The 20,549-nt window shown below is 35.5% G+C and overlaps 1 protein-coding gene and 1 non-coding gene across 2 annotated transcripts in view; one reads left to right on the forward strand and one right to left on the reverse strand.

The window, feature by feature from the left end:
* Nucleotides 1–20,549, forward strand: part of DPP10 (dipeptidyl peptidase like 10) — a 997,128-nt gene that overhangs the window by 210,058 nt on the left and 766,521 nt on the right. The window lies entirely within an intron of this gene.
* On the reverse strand, nucleotides 5,774–5,921 carry LOC140509424 (small nucleolar RNA U109). The gene has a single exon (XR_011968742.1). It is a non-coding gene; the product is annotated as a small nucleolar RNA U109 (small nucleolar RNA).

Consider the following 20,549-nt stretch of genomic DNA (forward strand, 5'->3'; position numbering starts at 1 on the left):
CAAAGTTTTAGGAACAACTGTTGAGTATTGTTCTTGCAACTAGGAAATAAGAAATACAGGTAATGGGGTATAGAAAGTTATGTTGCCCTTCAGGACAAAAGAAAAGATGGGGATAAGGGAAGGGAAGGATGTTAGAAGGGAGGACAGATTGGTGATAGGGGTAATTAGAATGCTTGGCATTTTGGGGTGGGAGGAGGGGAGAAATGGGGAGAAAATTTGGAACCCAAAATTTTGTGGAAATGAATGTTGAAATCTTAAATGAAGTTAAATAAAATAAATAAATAAAAAAGATAAGACAAGAAAAGATTCATTTTCAGCAGTATCATCGATCAGAGCATTAGGATATAATTAATTTGATTCAATTCAATAAACATTTTGTCTATTATATATGTATGACATTAGTCTAGGTTTTGGTAATACAAAGACTAAAAAGAAAATAAGGCCTTCCCTCAAGCAACTTGCAGCATTGTTGTTGTGTTTGTACTTTGTTCTCAAGAGGACCATGACATCAAGATGATGACATGACTTGCAGTTGGCTTTGATTTGAGTGAGGGAGGGCTGGGCAAGGTCATCAACCTCACTCTCTTCTCCTAAGCCATCTGGGACTAGTGACCTGATATTCATCAGGATGGCTGGAGATGGCCCAGGATGCAATGGGAAACCCTGGCCTTTTCAGGCTAAAGTCTTATCACATTCTCTCTCTGAGTGAGATACACCCATTCAATGCATGTGGGAGAGCTGAAAAGATACAAACCCAGTACAAACAAAGTACCATTCATTGGTTAAGTGCTCAACAAATGCTTGTTGACTGATTGAAAGCCATTTCAAAAGAAAAACAGTATCAACAGCTAGAGAGATCAGGAAAGGAGACCCTATGGAAAATGATAACTGAGTTGTGAAGGAAAGCTAGAGATTCTGAAGAGTAGGAGAAAAAAAACCACATTCCAGATATTTGGGACTTGACTATATGTTCATCAATAGAGAATTAGGAGATAAAGTTTCATAATTGGAAAACATCTAGCAAACTAGTTTGCCAGCTATGGAGAGCACACAAAAGGGAGTCACACTAAAGAAAACTGGAAACATAAGTGGAAGCCAAATTGTGTTGGACCTAAATTAAATGCTGGCCTGAGGATTGTGTATTTTATCTTAGAGAAAATGTGGCCATTGTTGTTCAGTGATGTCCCACACTTTGTGACTCCATGGACTGTAGCATGCCAGGCCCTTCTATCCTATACTATTTATCAAAATTTATCCAAGAGTGTATTTGTTGTTTTTATGACACTATCCTTCTTAACTTCTGCTGTCCCTTTATCCTTTTCCCTTCTATCTTTCTCAACATCAGGGTCTTTTCCAATGAGTCTCATCTTCTCATTATGTGATCAAAGTATTTAAGTTTCAACCTAACATTTGACCTTCCAGTGAATAGTTTGAATCAATTTTTAAAAAAATTGATTTGGTCTCCTTGCTGCCCAAGTGACTCATAAGTATTCTCTCCAGTCCCACAATTTGAAAGCATCGATTCTGTGGTGCTTAGCTTTCCTTAGCATCCAACTCTCACAGCCATAATTTGCTACTGGAAAAATCATGGTTTTTACTATACAGACCTTTGTCAGCAAAGTGATGTCTCTGCTTTTTAGTATGCTGCCCAGATTTGCCATAGTTTCCCTTCCAAGGAGCAAGTGTCTTTTAATTTCATGACTGCAGTCACCATCTCCAATAATCTTTGAGCCCAAGAACATACAATTTGATACTGCTTCCATTTATTCTCCCTGTATTTGCCAGGAAGTGATGGGATCAGTTGTCAAGATCTTAGTTTTTTTGACGTTAAGTTTCAAGTCAACTTTTACTCTCTTCTCTTTCACCCAATCAAGAGATTTCTTAATTTTTCTTTACTTTCTTGGAGACAATATAAAAGATTTTTGAGTGGGGATGGATTGGGATTACTTAGTCATATCTTTGCTTTAAGAATACCGGTTTGGGAGGATATGTGGGAAAATTGGAACGCCAGTGCATTGTTGATGTAGTTGTGAACTGATCCAACTATTCTGGAGAGCAATTTGAAACTATGTCCAAAGGGCTGTAAAACTGTGCATACCCTTTAATTCAGCAATATCAATTCTAGGTTTATATCCCAAAGAAATCATAAAAATGTAAAAAGGACCCTCATTCATAAAAAATATATATAGCAGCCCTTTTCATGGTGGCAAAATATTAGGAATTGTGTGGATATCCATCAATTGGGGAATGGCTGTACAAGTTGTGATATATGAATGTAATGGAATACTGCTATTCCATCATAAATGATGAACCAGCAGATATCAGAAAAAACCTGAAACAGCTGCCACGGAAACTGAGGAAAGTGAGCAGAACTAGGAGAACATTGTACATGGTAACAGCAACATTGTGCAATGACCAACTTTGATAGACTTAGCTCTTCTCAGCAGTACAATGATCTAAGACAACTCCAGGAGACTCATGATGGAAAATGTTATCCACATCCAGAGAAAGAACTATGAAGTCTGAATGCATATCAAAGCATGCTATTTTCTATCTTTCTTGTGTTTTTTCCCTTTTCTTCTGATTCTTCTTTCACAACATAACTAATACAGAAATATGTTTAATATGATTGTACAGGTATATCAGATTTCATGCCATCTTGGGGAAGGGGAAGGAGAGTAAGGGAGAAAAATTTAGTAATCAAAATCTTGTAAAAGTGAATGTTGAAAACTAAAAAAAACTCCACAATATAAGGAAAAAAGCTTTCACAATTTTAGTAATTCAGTGGGAAATGTATTGTCTCAGAACACATTTCCCCCTTACTAGAGGTCCTTCAGCAGAGAGAGCATAACTACTTCTCAGTTATATTGCAGTGGGGACAAGATCTCTTCCAATTCTGAAATTTATTGGTTCTGTGCTTTTCTGAATATCAATCATTAAACAAAGGCTGAGGAGAGGATAGTATATGAAGGTGTCTTTCTGGAACCTTTCCAATTGTACAAGAAAGATGATTACAGTTTCCTCCTGCACATAAAGCTAGTCCTGATTTTTCCAAAATGTGTACCTCATTTTAAATTCATATCCTTTTTCTTGGAGTATGCGTGATTCTGCCCAACTTGATATAATTTGCAAACTCAATGAAGTCATTGATATTGATACTAAGTAATAATAAATTCAGGGACACTGAAAAGCCTCAATAATCAACAGAGCATATTGAATTTTATTCACCACAAATTTCCTACAGCAGGTAACTTAATGGTATATTTTTCTCCTCTTTAAATATTGGATGAAGCAGTGGCCTGAAAAATACTGATGTCACAATGCCTATCTCCATGAAAAATTTATAGGCTGTGTTCATCAATATTTTAGATATTCACATATGTTTCTTTTCCTACAATACCTGTAACAGGAATGATAGATCTTTTGGCTATTTCACAATTTATCAAGAATGGAATATTTACCACCCAAGTACTGTTTTGTGATATGTATAACCATGAGAATTTGACAGATGTCCCTGTGACTAGAAAAGGTCATTGTCTATGTTTCCATCTAAGGTTCCTTCTTTTTTCACCACATTCATCAGCAATATGATCCTAAATACCAATCAATATTGAAGACTATGATGATAACTGGTACTGTCAGCTCTGTGACAGAGATGATGCTTTGTGGCTTGGATAAAATTTTTCCCTACTTTTTTGAATGATTTCAGTTTCTGGAATTTTATGCAATCGTCATATCTTAGAAATGGAAAGGACCTTATCAAATTTTTACTTTCATCTTTTATTTTCCTTCCAAACAGAACTGTACTTAAACTGAATATTTTTGATGATTTCTTGTCTTGCTCTTAAAGATTTGCATTCTCTTCATTAAGATTTCCAGAGACAGTTTTTAAAATCTCCAGAATTACTGTTAGTAGTGTTATTTATTATTTACCATGCAGCTTGTCTTAGGTTAAATTTCATATACTTGAGTTTACTTAACTGCCTTTGTCATCTCTAGCTTTAATAATTTCTAAAATTCTTTTAAATATTTCTTAACTTTAATAATTTAAATACTTCAATATTTTTCTTGTACTTTTATGGCATTTTTAATCAACATTTAACAATTTTCTCAATAAGGGTATAAATTTTTCATATTTCTATCTCAAATAAGCACTTACTGTAGTCAAGACCTAGAGAAGATAAAAGTTTAAGTAGGACTGTGATATCTGTTTATATCAAGAATGACAATATGTAGTCTCCAGTAAGCTAAAGATGTATGTACACATGTTTTGTATGTGAATGTGTGTGTGTGTGTATTTGGGAGTGTGATAAAGATATGATAAATATATTGGGACATTTGAAAGATCCGCAGCAAGTATTATAGGAAATATTGAGGAGACAAATCATTTAAGCTCTCTCAACAATCACTTTCCTCATCTGGAAAATGCACGCGTTGGCTTTGATTGTCTTTCGGGTAAATTCTAAAAGACTGTGAACTTTGGAGATGACCTCATATATACACAAAGGCTTGGAGTGACAGATTACAAACAGGGGATCTCCAATAATACACTTAAAGGAAATGATGTGAAATAACTTTGGATCCAGATCTGCAAGATTAAGGGCTTTGCATTTTCCCTTAGAAGGGCACTTTCAATGTTCTTTCCTTCCTTCCTTCCTTCCTTCCTTCCTTCCTTCCTTCCTTCCTTCCTTCCTTCCTTCCTTCCTTCCTTCCTTCCTTCCTTCCCTTCCCTTCCCTTCCCTTCCTTCCTTCTTCTTTCTTTTTTCCTTTTTTTTTCTTTCCTTCCCTCCTTTTTTTCTGGAGTACAGGTCATAGCCAAACTTGTGCACTAGGAACATTATATTAGCAGTTATATAACGATGAATTTGAGCGGGGGCTGGGTGCACAGGGAAAATGGATTATAAGATTACATGTTTAGTATTATAATAAACATTAGAGGCCATTAGTGAGGCTGAGACATGAAGAAGGGTTGGAGGGATTCTATAATAATTCAAATGGGAGAAGATGAGAGTGAATATCTATGAACCTAAAAGTGGACTATTTCAGAAAAGGGAGAAGCAAAACAGAATTTGAATACATTGATATTTAGGATAACAATAAGATGTTTACATTTAGAATGCATTTTAAGGTTATCGAAGTTCTTTCCATAGATTATGTCACTTGATACTAACTGCAATCCTATGAACTAGATATTGTTATTACCATTGTCTTAGAGATGAAGATATTGTAGTCAATGGAGATTAAGTAACTTCCTTGCAGTCCCTTAGCTAATAAGTATTTGAGGTGTCATTTGAACTCAGATCTTCTGGACTCTGACTCCTGTGCTCTTACATATTGTGAAAAATCATTGACTTTGTAAAAGGATAAGCATGATCGTTGTGGCCACATATAAATTATAACCATTGGTTAGCTGGAGAATGGATGTTCGTGTGTGTTCATCCTTCATTGCTGAAGAAAACCATGCTATCAGAGAAGTAATGACATCTTGCACTTGACTTTTGTTTTGAGGGAGGGCTATGCAGGTCATCAGCCTCACTTCTCCTCCAGAGTCATCTGAATCCAGTGACCAGATATTCATAAGGATGACTGGAGATGACCCAGGATGAGGCAGTTGGGGTTAAGTGACTTGCCCAAGGTCACACAACTAGTGAATGTCAAATGTCTGAGGTGAGATTTGAAGTCAGGTCCTGACTGCTGCACTGGTGCTCTATCCACTGTACCACCTAGCTGCCCCTACTTCTCAATGTAAGAAAATTCTATAAAGAAGCTTCTTTGATGTAGGAGAAGTATACTACTACTCAACCTTTACTGCAAGATTAGCAGCCCTGGAGACTCCTGTGTTTTTTGTAGCATGCACTGGCTATATTCATACTGCTGCTGCAGTGAAAAGTATGATTTGTTTTAAAAGTTCCAACATGCAGAAACAGAATTAAAGTAAATGGATATCGTTATAAACTTAATCGTCAGTAAGTACTCAGTACTGACCTGGACTAAAATAATGGCAGATGGTAGAGGTTGATCTCATTAGGTCTCATAGTTTATGTGGACCTCAAAAGTCGGTACAGATTTCTGGGAAAGCTAGCAACAGGAAAGGTCTAGGAGAAGCCCAGCTCCCCTAGAGAAACACCAAAAATAACTAAAAAGATACCAGAGTCATCCCAAGTACTCACAATGAAATTTAACAGGGATGTTTAGATATTTTATTTTTCTTTTCTATTATGAATATAGTGAGTATCCAAAGACATGAACATGTACCTTTAAAAAAATGACAAAGTTCTGTGGTTACTTCAAAAACTTTCCTTTTAATATGTTGCTTCCCCATATAAGGGGATAATTCAATACCTGTCTCGATTCCCTAGCTATTTAACACTTTACTCAAGCATTAGAGACATCACATACCCCTTCCACAAATCTGGCAATAATAGTGAGGGATGGAGGTAGAACAAATAATATTTTAAATACAGCTAATTTTGAAAAGCTTGCACTTTCTCTTTATACATATGCCCATATATATATACATATGCCTATATATGTGTGTATGTACACACACATATACACACATGCATGCATATAAATAACATTTTAATTTTCTTGTCACTTATGATCTCTGGATTTTTTTTCATTAGTGACTTCATTTAACTTTCTTCCGTATACTTACACTTTAAAGATAATGATTTCATTTTAGGGGGAATATATTTCATAAAATTTCATCTTTCCAATTCAAATGTGCAAGTAAAGTGAGTCCTTTAAGTGTGTTCTTTAAGTTTCCTTCTAGCTCCAAATCTATGCTTCTATAATGCTGTGTTCATATACTATATAACAGACAAGGTCATATATCTCCTGAACAATACTCTAGAGGTAATTCATGCTTTTCAAATAGAAAATTATGGATGTTAGAGAAACAACATATATATTTCTACACATTTCCCAATAACACTATTTTTTTCCTTTTAAAGAAAGTAGATTATTTTCAGTTCATGACTTTTACAAGTAAGTCAACTCTTCTGATAATATGGAAATACCTGCAGAGATAGTGCTGCAAAATTACCACATATCTTTCAATCATAATGCAAGCCTGGAGGAAGAGTCAATATATAAGAATGTTGCCTTATGGTATTGTCTATGCAAGCACACATTCTTCCAGAGAATATCTCTTTGGACAGTTTTCACCTTGAAAAAATTTAACCTGGGATAAAGGTTAAAGAAGGGAGCAAAATTGAACTGGCAAATCTTTCTTAGGCAATTCTGTTAGAGTAAAAATAGACTCAGTATGAAGATTTGCTTTTTTGAAGTACAAATAAACTATGCCATTTTTATTTGAGCTTGGAAGCTAGAAACTTTACAGACCCTAATATGAAGCCACTTTTTTAGAAGTTGCCTTTTTTCAAGGGATTCTACCTTTGCTCATGGTTGTATGGAATCCTATTTGATTATAAGGTTATTACAGCCTTTATGTATTAGTAGAGAAGAAAATCAAAATGAACTTTTGAGTTTGAAGGATATTTTATTATCTAAGCAAAAATTACCTTCCCTTTATCAAAATCTGTTTCTTTCTCCCTGATTTTTTCAGTAGATTCTGTGATATCTCCTTTATGTAAAGTCCTATAATTTGCATATTACTGCTTAAGAATGAATTATACATGATCTTACTTATTTTTCTCAATTTTTCCCTTTAAAATAATTTAATCTTCCTCACTTGATTATAAAATCCTTGCAGCCATTACCTGATTATATTGTGTATATATATTATAATATATAATAAGATTATAACAATTATATATAGTTATTATATATTATGTATAATTATGTATCTTATAGAGAGAAATCTTATAATTATATGTATAGTATATTAATTATGATTATTATTATATGATTAACCATCTTATATTCTTTTTATCTCCTAATTACACTCAAAGGCTCATGTACACATACACACCACACACACACACACACACACACACACACAAGCACCCATATTACCTGATTGTTAGTGCTCACAAATATTTGTTTATAAATTGATTGAAGGAATAGAAATTATGTAATTATAATACTGTCATTCTGTTTTCTTAGTGACAGAATATTTTCAGCTTCTGTTCATCATTGTCATCTAAACCTCTACATGATAAGTGAAGGGGAGGCAAGGTATAAGGGGACCATGGAAGAACCAACTAAATGACCTGTATAATTGTGTCAAGAGAAGATACTTTGACACAATTTTTCTCTTCCTTGAAAAACTCTACCAGGTCTTTTGTCTTGAGCATCACTTTTCCCATCCCTGTCACCCTTCAACCCCTTCCATCCCTCAGGCTTGTGTTTTCACAGATTCATTAAAAACTGGAAGGACTGAAGTTGTAATTTTCCAGCATGTTTCACAGAGAAATCTTGCCTTATTCATTTTGTTACCTTGGTCAAACTGATCAAATCCCTATTGCCCCGATTTTCATCTTAACTGTTATCAGAAGAAACAAACCATCACATTTGTCTATTCTTTCTCACAACTTTTCAAAAATATTTCTTATATCATTTATCCTCACAACAAACCAAAGATAGACAGGTATTGTGTTTATCTAACAGATGATCAAAGACCTGAGATATTAAGGTTTCTCAGATCACACAGTAATAAAGGGAGATTAAGAATTCTTATCCCTTTCATCATAGACCTCACTTTTCTCTACTAAAGCAAATGACAGAAAAGATTAATGACCATATTACTATATCTATTGTTTTGCTAGGGATGTTGGGTTTTATAAAAAAAAAAATTCTGATCTGTGACGGTCTAGAACACCAATTTGAGTTTATAGTTGAAATTGTGAAATGGACTTCAAAGCTGAGACTGATTAAACTTTTTTCTTTTTACTTAAAAAACATTTTAGTTATATCTTTTTTTACATGATCATTGTTTTTCCCCACTATTGCTACCCTCATCCTCTCATTCTGTATACCCATTCCATATAACAAATAGTATTTTTAAAAGTATCAATGAAAAAGGAGAGGAAAAATAAGTATTATTTTTATAAATAATATTTTATAAATAAATATTGAATGAAATACACAAATAATACATTGAAAAAGTTCCAAAACATGTCAATAGACCACAGCTGTGGACCTTCCACTTCCGTGAAATAGTAGAGTTGGAGTGTCCTCTCATATTTCTTCTTTCAAATTATGCAATTAACTTTGTTATGATTATTAAATTTTTAGTGTTTTTGCAGGTCAGAATTATTTATGTTTGAGAAATGTCATATTTCCCTTGTATCAACCTTACAGGTATCACAAAGGGACATTTTTGTTGCATTTTTCTTTGTCTTCTGTAGGCTGATTATGCGTTGTGTTGATTAATCAGGTCCCTTTACTTTACCACCTAGAAGAATTAACTTCGAGAGCCAGAGAGCAGCAATGTACAACTTAATAAAGACATGATTTCATTGCTTATGTTCACAAGGGGCAGGATCTTTCCACACAGAATGGAATTACATGATGAGGCTTCTCATTTAATACCTCCAGCATGGGTAGCTTTATATTTTTAAAGGGAAAATAATTTCCTCATTTTAGGCAACATGGTAGAGGTATCCAAATTTAATAAGGTAATGGAATATGTAAAGTAGCTGACACTAAACTGATATAACTGGCATATTATTGAGATATTTTAAGAAAAATATAAAATATTAACAGATCATTATTTACTGTGGGAAGTATAAATTTATTCTTCTGCCTGTTATTTTACAGAGAGACAGAAAGAGACAGAGAGACAGAGAGAGACAGAGACAGAGAGAGACAGAGAGAGAAAAAGAACACACAATTTTAGGGGAAAGAAAATGAATTCAGTTTTTGACTTGGTAAAAGGGAGTTGGACCTGTGTGAATGAAGATTAGCAGAGAGGTTTGGACAGTATAGTTAGATATGAGAAACAACAGCATAGAAATGGTAATTAAATCTTGGGGAGCTGATGAGATCAAGTGAAATTGTATAGAAGGAGAGAGACGGCACAGGGCAAAATTCTTTGGGAAATGTACATTTAGAAGGCATGATCTGGTTGAGTATACTGAAGAGTACTCCGAAAGGAGCAGGCTATCCAGGAGAGAGTGGTTTCCTGAAAGCCTAGAAAAAAGAGAGCATCAAGGAGCAGAAAGTGATCAATAGTGTCAAAAGTTGAAGAAATTTCAAGAAAAATGAAGATTTGTAAAAGTGATTCTTTTTTGACAACTAAGTAACCATTGATAACTTTGGAAAATGTTCTTTGAGTGGAATAATTGAATCTGAAGTCAAATTTTAAAGACTTAAGAAGACATTGAAAGAAAAAAAAATGAAAGTACCTACAGTAGCTAGCCTTTACTAGGAGTATGGCCACAGAGACCAGAAGAGATACAGAAGAATATCATGAAGGGAAAGATAAATGGTATTTTGAGAATGAAGGAGACTTCTGAATGTTTATAGTCAGAAAGAATTAGAGAAGGAAAGTTTTAAGAGAAGTGATAGAATGATGACAGAGAGGGCAATCTGGAGGAATTGAAATGGGATGGGATACCTTTTTCATCAGAAGTAGTGGGTCTTGATAAGAGTTATAGCTCTTCACTTTTGAGATAAGGATGAAGCAGGAAATGGTGGCAAAAGTTATCCAAATTATATGAGATGAGGAAGAAGGGAGAAGAGATAGCTCACAAAGAATGGCATCATCTTTTGTTTTCTGTAAAATATGAAGCAAAGTTTTCAGCTGAGAGAATGGTAGACAAGGAACAATGGGATTTTTGGCTAGGCTTCAAAAGGAGATAGACAAAAGAATAAAAATGATTCAAGAGACTAAAGCCACAATAAAGGTGATAGACAGGTTTAAGTCTGAGTAGAAATCATAGATAATGAGGTGGTTAAGGTTAGAAAGTGAGATGTTAAGTATTTCCAAATAGAATTTATAGTATGTTTGCTTTGATGCGTGCCTTTACAACATTTCTTCACTTTTTTTTTATAATTTGGGGTATAACGGAGAGTGCAAAACATTTTTTTTGGAGGAGGGCATTAAAGGATTTTTGGAGAAGAGCAATTAAATATTAGTACTGACCAGCTCCCATTCTCACTGACTTTTATTAGTGCAGTTGCCCAAAATGGAGTTAGAATTATATACTAAATATTTGTTTCATTTATGGTACTGTTAGATAAGGATTTCCTATATGTGCTGGTGATCAGGAAATCTTGTTGATTACTTCCATATGTTTACTGGTTGGAAACTATTGAAAGGCAAAGTAAATTAGAACAACTTCTCTAGCAGCACAAAGTAACTTGTAGGAGACTTATGGGTACAGATAAGCTAATCATCTATAACTATGTCATTTAATAATGTCAGTCAGCTTAATAATTGGTAAAATTGTTTTAATAGGGATAAAATAATTGGAAAATCCTTTAGTATTTATTATAAACATATTTTAAATTCTATTTGGAAATATAACATTGATTCCTGTAGTAGGTGCTCCATAGAATGAGCATGCCATGCCTAACTTTTTTTAAATTGTATTCCACAGTACCAATCACTTATTCCTATTTCCACATATATAACCAGCATAGTCATACAACCTCTCACTCAATATTCACTCCATTCAAATTTTCTGAGTAGTTATACTCTTCCTCAGATGGAACTCAGCAGTTCATCTGTGGCCTTTTAGAATTTTGTCTTTTGTTACCAAATTTCCCTATGGGGCTAAGGGGAAGTCTGACTATAATTTCACTAATGTAGGGAGCTCAAAATAAGGAAAATCCCTTTAAACATATTGTGGATCAAAACTGATCTACCACTTCTAGTCTTAGCAGTGCTTGTTTTATGATGTGTGAGTAGACAGAAGTTGAACCCAGGTTTTCCTGTCCCTGGCTCTCTATCCATTATGAAAAGTTGCTTCCAATAAACTACCTTATATTCTTTTAACTTTTTAAACAAGGCACTTATTCTATTCAAAAAGATTCTGATAATATTAAAATTAAAACTACCATGTTACCTACTTCAAAAGCCTTCACATTTTATGTTATTGTCATTTTGACAAGAATGTCATCTATATCTATGCATATATTGAAGTCTTTAACAAAATATTACACATCACTGAGAAAAGAGTAATTGGATTATTCCATGAAACAATTCTTTGGAAATGAATACTGTCCCATAGCTGACTACATTTGGCTATGGTACTTCAAGCACTTACAAATCTACATAATTTTGCTATAATCTAAACCATCTCTCTCGAACTTTTCTACAAACTCAAAATGAGATGTTCAGATCAGGTGCTACTTCCAAAAAGAAGCTTTTCTGGGTCCCTTTGTTGTTATTGTTCTCTCCATGCATTGTATCATATAATATAATCTCCATTTTTCTATGTATCACCAATACATGTGTATATATTAATGTGCAAGTATATTTATTAAGCAAAATTACCTAAAATATGTTATGTATATGTGTGTGTTTATGTACGTAGGTGCGTATAAACATTTTCCACTGATTTGTGTACAATTCCCTCTCGTACCATAATATACATGATTTAAGGGAGAGCACCATGCCCCACTTTTTTTTTTTTTTTGTTTTGTCTTCATATCCCTAGCTCCTAGCACAGTGCCTGGCACATAATAGGTACTTGTTAGATTCTTTATGATTAATTGGTTATTTCTGGAATGGCTTGTGCTGAATTAAGTCTGAGATTTCCTCTTTTTTTTGATCATTTATCTTATAGTTTACCATGAGTCTGAGTAAAGGGCTTAAAGGCAAGCAATGGAAAACTTGAGATTTAATTGAGTTTCTGCTATAGACTAGTAAATGTAAGGAAAAAAATGTGATTTGGGGGCAAATATTTTTAACTGGTAAAACATCTATAAAATATAAGTTTTTCCTAGGTTAGAAAAATGGAATGAAGATAAAAAAAGAGGTAAAAGTAGTTCATAAATTTTTTATCATATAAAAATATAAAGCTTGTCATTTTTGCCCCATTGTAATTAGCTATTCAACAAAATATGACACTTTTTTTGTTGTGTACCTACTACAAGGCATTGTGCTTCATCCTGGGGTAAAAAAGATGAAAGCATGCAGTTGCTGACCTCAGAGACCTTAGAGTTTTTTAGGGGAAAATATAGCATGTGTTCAAGCATTTGCATGTCAAAGTAGATTTTTATAGGGGAAAAACAATGTAGGCAATATTCTATGAGAAATTTGTGGAGAGGAATATCACCTTCATCTGGAGATGAAAGGGAGGTAAAGTTTCATCAATGGGATAACTTCTGATTTGACCCTAGAAGAGAAAAGAATATATTTAAGGGGTTGAGATATCGATATCAAGAGTATTCCAAGGATGAAGGATGGCATAAGATCAGGAAAGAACAGGATTTTTGGAGTATTTTTAAAGGTATTAAGGTATGGAGAGTCAGGAGTAAAGCCAAGAAGAATTGGATTCAAGATCTTACTCTGATAAATATAGTAACTGTGTGCACATAGGGAAGTCTCTGAACTCCTCAGTGTCCTAGACAAATCTCTAGAATTACAAAGTGCAGAGGTGATGACCAACATTAGGAGGGGTGATATTCTCATCTAAGAGTTCTATATACTAGTCAAATCAGGAGGCTAATCCTTATATCTATCCTTAGTCTAGATGGAATAAAGAAAATGTGAAGAAAAGCAGGAAAGGTAAGTTAATAAAAGAGCAAAGATAAACTAGAGCTAGATTATGGTCAGTCCTGGATGTTACAAGAGAACTAGTCAAAAGAATTGGATTTGTTTAGCTTGAGGGAGTCTTCTGGGACATAAATATTTTAAGGACTGTCTTATGAAAAAGGGCCAGACTCCTGCTTTTTTTTACAGAATAGAACTGAGAGGAACTATTGTTAATTGTAAAGGGAAAGATTTAGGCTTCATGAAAAGGGGAAAAACAATAACAAGATTTTCTAAAAGTAGAGCTATTCATGTGTGGAATGGACTGCCTAAGGATGTAATGGTGTGTTTTTCAGTAGAGATCTGATTGGTGGACATTGTTAAATTTTTTCTCATTTGATATAGGTGAATGGGATGTCCTTTAAGGCCTCTTTGAACTTAGATTTTTTTGATTCCACAATCATCTGGAATTTCAATTTTATTTGCTATGTTGTTGAGTTGTTCAGTTGTGTCTGACTCAAGACTCTCCTTCTAATCCCTCCCTCAGTCATTGAGAAGGAAAGCAAAGTGATAGTAATTTTATATGCAAAGTCATGTAAATCATATTTCCATATTATCCATTCAATTAGCATTTTTATGCACCTACTGTGTTCTGGAGTTCAAAGTCAATTTATTTTGAATCACTATCCTTATTTTTCATAGCAGGCAGAGAAGGTGGCTCTTCATAGGCCACTGAATCTCCCCAAACCTACTTCCTTTTTGTAAAATGGAAATTATAATAGATGTCTTTCTTATCTTGAAAGGTGGTAAAGGTAGGGCTTTATAAAACTTAAAATGTGAAATTCATTGTTGCTGCTGCTATTGTTGTATCAATGTCATTACCCCCTTTTAGGGAAATTTTAGGTTGCTGCCCAATCCAAACCCACATAACTAAAAATGGTATCCTTTTAAAAAACAATTATGATACCTTTAAATAATTAACTGAACTGATACGGAGAGAAGGATAAAGTGGCTGATAATGTCCTCAATGTGTGCTTGAGAATGTGTGGGCGTGTGTGTGTGTATATGAGAGAGAGAGAGAGAGAGAGAGAGAGAGAGAGAGAGAGAGAGAGAGAGAGAGAGAAAGAGAGAGAGAGAGAGAGAGACAGAGACAGAGACAGAGACAGAGACAGAGACAGACACAGAGACAGAGACACAGAGACAGAGACAGACAGAACTGGAGAGATAAATAGAAATAGAGAAAAGTAGAGACTGGAGAGGTGCAGAAAGACAGGAAAAACAATGGGAAGTAGAAATAAATACAGGAGTGAGGGAGAGAGAATATATGTCCATATTTCAAAAATCTCTACCATCTGCAGTAAGCCTGACATTAATTTAAAGTCTTCTTATTTGGGCATTGCTAGCTATGCTTATTTATATATTCTTAATGGCAGAGTAGAAATAATACAAACTGAAAAGTGCAAAACCTTATTCCAGTATATTGAGAAAGATCCTCACATTTAGCTTTCCACATCAATCTCATCTTCTTGCCAATACCATGCATGGTGCCCAGGAAGAACATGCCATTACCCATTGATAGAAAAGCTCTTGTTTAATTTAATGACTGCACCCTGTTGATTTTTATGACTGGTGGGGGAGCAGTTTGAAGGAAACTGTTCTTTTGACAAATGAGGAGTATCCAGCATGGGCTGTTTTGTATTATTGGCCTTTCTCTGATTCTCCCCCCTCTAAATAACCTGAATAGAAATGATCCCACTTGTGTTTCTGGATCATTTATATTGGAAACTTTGACAGGCTACAGATAGAGTGAATGTAAATCATCTTCTAATAGTGTGACATAGTAGAATAAAGTGCTGAATTTGGAGGCAGGTGACGTGGGCTTTTATTCAGCTCTGTTCTTTTCAACAAGAATACTTGAAAGTCCACTATTTCATTGAAATTCCATTTTTCACCTGATGTATTATCCTCTTTTGCTGAGTAGGTGATTCTTGACTTTAATTCTAGCTCCTTTGAGCTCTAGAATATCATATTCCAAGCCCTCAGTACCATAAGTGTAGCTCTCCCACTTACTGTGTCAATTTGGATAAGTCACTTATGAGGATCAGTTTCCTCATTTATAAAATGTGAGAGTTGTAAAGTCCTCCCAGGACTAAGTCCATGTATGACCAAATTGTTTATTTTATTTTTGTAAATATGTAAGAAGCCAATCAACCAACTAGCATTTAAAATGTATTTGTTTTCTTTTTTCTAATTAAATTTATTTATTTTCAGTTTTCAACATTCACTTCCACATAATTATGAATTTCAAATTTTCTCCCCATATACCTCCTTCCCAGACCTCAATATAGCATGTATTCTGGTTACTCTTTTCTCAAATCTACCCTCCTTCTATAACACCGCCCCTCCACCCCCAAGCCCTTCCCTTCTATTTTCCTGTAGGGCAGGATAGATTTCTATACCCCATTGCCTATATATTGCATCTTCTATTTCATGTAAAATGATTTTTAGCATTCATTTTTACAGCTTTAAATTCCACATTCCCCTTCATCCCCTCTCCCTCCCCACCCTTATTGAGAAGGCAAGCACTTTGATGTACATTACACATGTGTAGTCTTACAAAATGCATCCATAACAGCCATGTTAGAAAGACTATATTTCCCTCTGTTCTGTCCTTCCCTCCATTTATTCTATTCTCTCCTTTGACCTTTCCCTCTATAAAAGTGTTTGTTTCTAATTACACCTTCCCCCAATCTGCCTTCTATTATCCACCCCCTCTTATCCCCTTCCTCTCTGCTTTCATGTAGGATAAGATAAACTTCCATGCACAATTGAGTGTGTATGTTATTCCCTCACGAAGCCAAATCTGATGAAATTATTCCCTCTCACCTCCTTCCTTTTTCTCTCCACTGCAACAGCTTTTGCTTGCCTCTTTTATGTGAGATGATTTACTACATTCTACCTTGTCCTTTTTTTTTCTTCCACTCTATTTCTCTCAACAGTTAATTTTACTTTTTCAGATATCATCCCTTCCTATTCAGCTCATCCTGTCCAGTGTTTATGTATATATATGTATATATACACACATACACATACATGTATACATATATCTATGTGTGTATACATACATACATATACACATATGTACACATACATACATTCCCTCCAACTATACTAATAGTGAGAAAGGTCTCATGACTTACAAATACAATCTTTCCATGTAGGAATGTAAGCAGTTAAATTTTAATGAGTTCTTTATGGCTCTGCTTTCCTGTTTACCTTTCCATATTTGTCTTGATTCTTGTATTTGAAAGTCAGAATTTTTATTCAGCTCTGGTCTTTTCAACAAGAAAGCTTGGAAGTCAACAATTCCATTGAAATTCCATTTTTTCCCCTGAAGTATTATACTCGGTTTTGCTGGATAGGTGATTCTTGGTTTCAGCTATAGCTCCTTTGACTTCTGGAATATCATATTCCAAGCCCTCTGATCTCTTAGTGTGGAAGCTGCTAAATCTTGTACTACTCTGATTGTGTTTCCACAATACTTGAATTGTTTCTTTCTGGCTGGTTATACTATTTTCTCCTTGATCCAGAAACTCTGGAACTTAGCTAGAATATTCCTAGGACTTTTCCATTTGGGATCTCTTCCAGGATGTGAATGGTGGATTCCTTCAATTTATATTTTATCCTCTGGATCGAGAATATCAGGGCAATATTCCTTGATAATTTCTTGAAGGGGGGGGGCATGGTCAAGATGGCAGAGTGAGAGTAACCACTCACCTGAGTTCTAAGATAAACTCCTTTAGATACCTCTAAAATGAGAATCTGAATGGATTTTGGACTGGCAGAATCCAGTAGGAGACAGATTGTGGTAGATTTCCAGCACAGGACACATTAGAACTTTGGCAGGAAGGATCTGTTGTGTGGGGCTGGAGGAGTGCATAGTGCACAGGCTTTTACCAGTGTGGTCCGCTCTGTGGCAGGGCTGAGCAGGAAGCTCTGGGCAGTCTGAGGCAGAGTCTGTGCTGCAGAATCTCAGAGATATCAACGCAGGACAGGAGTCTAGTGGAACTGAGCAAGAGAGCCTAGAGCCCCATGTAACTGGAACAGCAACTCCTGAGACTGTCAGCCCACAGATTAAATGTCTGTAAGTCACCTACTTGAACTTCTGGGAGCGAAGATTGCAGAGAAATCAGCAAATTCTCTACTCTTCCCCTTCTTGTCCTTGAGAAAGTCATAAAATATTTCTCCAGGAAAAATCTTGGAACACTGAGATCATTTGAAAGGTCTCTTAGCCCATGAGGCTAGGAAAATTACAAAGAGGGGTCCCTCTTGTTGTGACTGAAGGGGACCAGTGCAGGACTGGAGCTTTCCCAGAGAGCCACACCTCAGTGAATTAGGAGGAGATCCTGAACCCCAGGGAGGTGGAGCCCACAACCACCAATACCAGGACCCCAGGCATGATGAAGCACCCTAGGCGAATCAGGAAGACATGAACACAGATGGGTTTGCCAACTGCTGAGCTTGCCTATGCTCTAGCTTAGCAGAGGAGACCTCCTGTGGCCAGACTACCACTCCCCCATACTTAAGGCAGCTATCTCCAGGGTAACTCCAGGGAAACCCAGAAAGCCTTCACCTTGCCTCTGCTTTACAACACCAGCCAGCTCAGCACCAGGCAAGCTGCAGCATTTTAGCTTCTATCTGAGAGAACCAGAGGCCACAACTCACAAAGCCACACGTTCTAAGCACAAGAACTATGGGACAGTGCCTCCTGTGGCCCAGAAAGAGAAATCTACTTTAAAAGACCAGAAAAGGGTGATCACTATGAGTACAAAGCAGAGTAGAAAAGAAAAGACCATAAAATATTTCTGTGGGAACAAGGACCAAAACATGAATACCAAAGAGCTTAACACTGAGACTGTACTCCCATCTGAAACTTCAGAAGGGAATATGAACTGGTCTGAAGCAAAAAGAGCCTTCTTGGAAGAGTTCAGGAAGGATTTTAAAAGCAAAATTAGAGAAATAGATGAAAAACTGACCAATGACTAAAAATATGAAAAAGAAATCACAGAAGAATTTAAAAAGACACTTGGACAAATGGAAAAGGAAGTACAAAACCTAACTGGAGAAAATAACTCCTTAAAAGGAAAAATTGGACAGATGGAAAGGGAAATGCAAAAGTTAACTGAAAAAACCAATTTGATAAAAATTAGAATCAGGCAAGTAGAAATTAGTAAATCTATGAGACATCAAAAATCAGTCAAACAGAATCTAAAGAATGAAAAGACAGAAGAAAATGTAAAATATCTAATTGGGAAAACAACTGACCTGGAAAATAGATTCTGGAGAGAAAATCTAAGGATTATTGGTCTACAAGAAAGCCATGATGAAACAAAGAGGCTGCACAACATCATCCAAGAAATCGTCAAAGAAAATTGCCCAGAAGTCCTAGATCCAAAGGGCAAAATAGTCATCAAGAGAATCTACCATTCACCTCCTGAAAGGGACCACAAACTAAAAACACCAAGGAATATTGTTGCCAAATTCCAGAACTGTGAAGTGAAGGAGAATATAAGGCCGGCAGCCAGAAAGAAACCATTCCCATATTGAGCAGCTACAGTCGGGATCACACAAGACCTTGAAGCTTCCACATTAAAAGATTGAAGAGATTGGAAGATGATATTCTGTAAGGCAAAGGAGCTGGGACTACAACCAAGGATCAATTACCCAGGAAAATTGAGGCTAATATTTCAGAAAATGAGATGGACATTCAATGAAATAAGTGATTTCCAGACCTTCCTGATGAAAAGGCCAGAACTCAATAGAAAATTCAGTCTTCAAACACAGGTGTCAAAAGAGGCATAAAAAAGTAAACAGGGGGAAAATAAAACGTGTTATTCAATGTGTGTAAACTGGTTACATCCTTGTAAGGGAAGATGATATTTGTTAATCTTGAAAATTGTATACTTATTATGAGATATAAAATGGATATATATAGATAGAAGGAGCAGGAATAAATTAACTGATGTGGTGATAAAAATGAAATTTAAGGGTGGGAAGGGATTGTAATTGGAGATGTAAAAATTGGAAGGAAGAAAAACTTAAACTACAACACAGGATGAGGGAAGGGGGAGAGAAATGAATGAGATTCACTCTCATGTGATTTAGTTGAAGGAGAAAATAACAAACTCAGTTAAGTGTAGAAATCTAACTAGCTATATAGACTGTGGGAGGGGAAGGGGGAACAAAAGAAGAGGTGAGGCTAAAAGGGAGGGAAGAATTAGTAAGGGAAAAGAGGACTAAAAGCAAGGGGGACTGAACGAAGGGAGGGACACTTGAGGGAGGCAGTGGTCAAAAATTAAAACTCTATTGTGGAGGGGAAAGGAGAAGGGAGAACTAAAAGCATAATCAGGGGTAAAGAGGATGGAGGGAAAGGCACAGGAATCATAAGTCTGAATGGAAATAGGATTAACTCTCCCATAAAATGGAGATGGAGAGCAGTTTGTCATCCCATAATCCAAAAATATATTGTTTACAAGAAACACAACTGAAATGGGAGCACACACACAAGGTAAAGGTAAAAGGTTAGAACAGAATATATTGTTCTTCATCTGATGTAAAAAAAGCAAGGGTAGCAATCCTAATCTCAGGCAAAGCAAAAGCAAAAATAGATGTAATCAAAAAAGGTAAGTAAGGAAATTATATCCTGCTAAAAGGCACCATAGATAGCAAAGCAATATCATCACTAAATATATATGCTCCAAGTGGTATAGCATCCAGATTCTTAGAGGAGAAATTTAGGGAGTTGAAGGAAGAAATAGAAAAATTATACTAGTGGGGGATGTCAACCTTCCCCTATATGAACTTGATAAATCTAATCTCAAAATAAACAAGAAAGAAGTTAAGGACATGAAAATCTCTAGATAAAAGTAGCTATGATAGC

This window comes from Notamacropus eugenii, chromosome 5 (genome assembly GCF_028372415.1).
Source record: "Notamacropus eugenii isolate mMacEug1 chromosome 5, mMacEug1.pri_v2, whole genome shotgun sequence".
Taxonomy (NCBI): domain Eukaryota; kingdom Metazoa; phylum Chordata; class Mammalia; order Diprotodontia; family Macropodidae; genus Notamacropus; species Notamacropus eugenii.